This window comes from Sinocyclocheilus rhinocerous, unplaced genomic scaffold (assembly GCF_001515625.1).
Source record: "Sinocyclocheilus rhinocerous isolate Xijiao unplaced genomic scaffold, SAMN03320098_v1.1 scaffold445, whole genome shotgun sequence".
NCBI classification, from domain to species: domain Eukaryota; kingdom Metazoa; phylum Chordata; class Actinopteri; order Cypriniformes; family Cyprinidae; genus Sinocyclocheilus; species Sinocyclocheilus rhinocerous.
This window is the reverse complement of record NW_015645566.1, coordinates 6,900-10,923: the sequence shown is the minus strand read 5'-3', so window position 1 is coordinate 10,923 and position 4,024 is coordinate 6,900. Positions and strand designations below refer to the sequence as shown.

The 4,024-nt window shown below is 44.0% G+C and overlaps 1 long non-coding RNA gene across 1 annotated transcript; it reads right to left on the bottom strand.

Annotated features, from left to right (window-relative positions):
- Positions 1–1,730: 1,730 nt before the first annotated feature.
- LOC107706721 (uncharacterized) lies at positions 1,731–2,346 on the bottom strand. Its single transcript, XR_001636176.1, has 3 exons — positions 2,263–2,346; positions 2,012–2,174; positions 1,731–1,799 (listed from the first exon to the last, which is right to left on the bottom strand). It is a non-coding gene; the product is annotated as an uncharacterized LOC107706721 (long non-coding RNA).
- Positions 2,347–4,024: the final 1,678 nt, after the last annotated feature.

Below are 4,024 nucleotides of genomic sequence, written 5' to 3'. Positions count from 1 at the left end.
CGCCTCTGGCTTGCTTGCTTAAGGGACCATACCTTAAGGGTCATGGAAAAGCCCATCAAAGCCTTAGACGTTGCTACACCGCAGACCTTAAAGACTCAAAACAAAAAAACAGACAAAAAAAAAAACTCACTTTATCTCACGCCAAGCATCTGGAGAGACTGGTGAGTACACAATTGAGGGCTACCAAGATGACTCTCTCTCTTCCTATTTCAAGCCTTGTGGAGGAGTACAAATGCACCAAAACGAGGCTGGAGATGACGCTTAAAGAATCCCGCCATCCCTGCGTAAGAGATGCTGCTCTAACATTGGCGACAGGGAGGAAATGGAATCCATTTACAGCAGTTGCTGATGCAAAGCCAGCCCTCAAACACCGGGATATTGTGGGGCAAGTCCAATATGGTAGAGGGGGACTTAAGTTGGGAACAATAACACCTAAATGGCAAAAGGCAACAGCAAAGGAACAGCGACACCTTTTAGTGGAGGAGGTACGCCGTCAGGAGGAAGCAACTAGATGCACTAGAGCAGTCTCCCAAGCCTAACAAGGCCGCTGGATGAGGTGGGAAATGGTATAGAATGACATAAAATCACTTGGAGTGAACTGTGGAGCATGAAAAACCAACAGGCTAAATTTTATCGTGAGAGCCACATATGATGAAGGTTAAGAAATATTAATTATGATTTTAAGTTATAATATTCATTTTATTAAGTCTTTTCTTAATTATGAAATAATTAAGGTTAAATGATGTTCAGCCCTCTCCTATAAACTTGCAGGTATGATGTAGACAAGACCCAGCCTGCCACCTGTGTGCAGCTCTGGCAAACCTCAGACATATCCTGGTGGGTTGTAAGACCAGCCTGACACAGGTGCACATGGCGCCACAATCAAGTACTGAAGTGCTTGGTGGCAGCAATAGAGACCAAGAGAGTGTCAACAAACTCCATCCCCCAAAATGCCAAGAATACCTTACCAAAAAGCAGTCCTTTGTTAGTGTAACCGAGCGATAACCAATGATCAACTTGATTCTGACTACGCCACCAGGGTTAGATACCCACGGAAATAATTAAACACAGCAACACAAGTTCTATAGCTAGTGAATGAAGAACAGAGACGTGACCTTCAAGAACAACACTTTTATTAACAATCAGTACTGAAATCTCTGAGTAAGCGATCAACTTCCCAGTTATATCCATTTAAAAAGAGAGAAACACAATTTTAAGATGTCTAGACTTTGTCAAATATTAAAATTGTAACCCACAATTCCTGTATGCAAGATTAACCAAGCCTGCGGGAAGAAAAGAAGTCACTGGGCCAAAGACCCACAAGCTCAAGAGCACACACCACACGTGCACTAACGTGCACCAACCAACAAATTTAAAAAGGTGTAGTGAATAATACAAATAACTCTACACTCTCAAATCAATACCCACGCAGTGCAGAAAAACCTCACGCCACATGCAGTAGAGGAAAGACCCAGATGACCCCAGAGGAAAGTACTCCCACGCAGGCTGGCTCCTAGAATATAGAAAAGTTAAAAACTGCTGGCTCCTAGAATATAGAAAAATGGGTTAAAAACTCCCCTTTTCTCCACACATCATATAGACCCCTAGCGGTTGGTACAAACAGGACCCAGCTGACAAAATCAATAATAACAAATAAAAAAATAACTTCAAAACAAACATCAGCATATGACCATCAGTTTAAAACTTATATATATATATTATTTAAAAAAAAATCATAAGCAAAACAGCAGGGCCTATACATCAGAGGTCCATATGCATAGAACTCCACAGAGGAAGATCTGTCAAACAGAAAAACAAAAACATAAATACAAAACAACTATCAATCTTTAACAAACTAAATAAACAAACAATATAAAAACACAAATAAACACCTGTCACAGCGCAACTAACACAGCGTTGTAACCACTCAACACAATCCTTTACATCACCCAATAATTATACATAAATATGATCACTATAACAAACCTAACCATCTAACGCAAACACATACCTCTGCCGTAATCCAAAAGTGGACTAGAAACGCTGCATAATAGAGTGGAATAGAAACCCTGCGTGATACGGCTCGTTGCTATAGGCGAAACACGGCATCCGCAACTTGCATAATATTACATACAGCCCACGCGCTCACACTCTTGCATCAGGGGGTTATCTCTCTGCAATTAACATAGAATAAACCATGTAAAAAACAAAAACGTCCTTATACAAGCTCTTACAGCATCTAAACAAATGCCACGCTCATACCTCGCTATAGCGCTTCAGGGTCACAACACCGGAAGGAGACGGAAAGGATCAAACGTCAGGAAATTACGCAACCTGCCATCCTTTGCGCTATATATAGGGCGAAATAAATACCTATGCCCCACCCCGTACACCATCCTTATTATCCACTCGGTCACATCCACCCCCCCTTTATGTGTCGATGCCCCGTCGGCAAATTAAAAGAAAAAAAAACAACAAAGAAAAAGCTTAAATAACCTAAATCCAAGGCCTAAAAACAACTGTCACCCCCTCACTATGGCTAAGGAAAGAAGTCGCAGCCCCATTTGCACTACTCTCCACAGCCCTAGGCAAATGATGAGGGTTGGAATGTCTCCCTGCAGTTTCTCTTGCTGACCGGCGTAGGGAATTTTCTCCATTGTCTAATGCCTCAACACTTGAAGGCAGCATATCGGCCACCTGCCCTGGAACCTTTTGCCAGCCATTAGGATGCAATAGACCAGCAACCGTCTCCGTGTGACCAGGGGGAGAAACAGCTGGAACTGTCACAGTAGCAGGTGGTCTCTCTTCTGCCAGTGGGACATAAATCCATTGTCCATCCTCCCTTTCTTCTTCATGCCCAACATGCTCCGATCGCAAAGTCTCAGGGCCCACACATGGAGAAAGATACAGAGGCAAATCATCAGGCACAAGCTTCAACATAGTCCGATGTACTTTTCTTACCCGTGTAAGTTTATCTGGAGGGGCAATAGAATAAACCACTCCTTCCGTGGGTGCTCGAATTACCATGTACTTTGTCGGGCTCCAGACATCTTGTATTTTATTCCTGCCTCGATTACTGTAGTCCCTTCGATAAACTAACTGTCCTTCTTTTAAGTGGCAGCTATACCCCTTCTGATCGTGCCGCTCCTTCCTCAGACGGGCTGCCGCTTAAATCCTCTCCCGAGCACCATCAAACGCCACTTGCAAACGCTCTCTATGTTCCTCCATCCAGTCCATCACAGTCCCTGCTGTCGGCTGTGGATGTTAGGTTCTTGGCCAAACATTAAAAAATGTGGGCACTCACCCGTTGTCTGATGTATGGTGGTATTATAAGAAAACAACAATTGGGGCAAGTAATTAGTCCAGTCAGTTTTTGCTGATTTGGGAAGTGTACAAAGGAGGCTATGCAATGTTCGATTAAACCGTTCACATTGGCCGTTGCCTTGAGGGTGGTAGGGCATTGTACGAGTCTTCTGTATCCCACACAGGTCACAAAGCTGTTGTATCAATGCCCCTTCAAAACTTCGACCCTGGTCCGAGTGAATTCGAGCTGGGACACCAAAACGGCAAAACCATTCCTTCACCAGGACATTTGCCACTGTGGGAGCCCCCGCTGGTCGTAAGTTGGAACTGCCTACGTAAACTTGGAGAAAACATCAGTCATTATTAATACTTGCTCTTTACCATCCCTTGAACGCTCCAGGAGAGTAAAATCAATTGCAAGAATTTGATTTGGTCTTGCGGCAACCAGGTGTCCCATTGGTGCCCTCACAGGAGGATGTGCTGGTTTAGCCAAAGTGCAGCGTTCACATTCCTCACACCACTTCTTAACTGCCTTATACATTCCAGGCCAATAGCACCTTGAACGCACTAGCTCGGTCGTCCGCTCAATGCATTGATGACCATGCCCCTGGTGTAACTGCTGTAACACCTCCTCCTGTAATACTTCTGGCAATACTAATTGTAGCACCTCTTCTCCTCCATCAGGGCGAAAGGTCCTACGATACAAGACCTTATCTCTCTC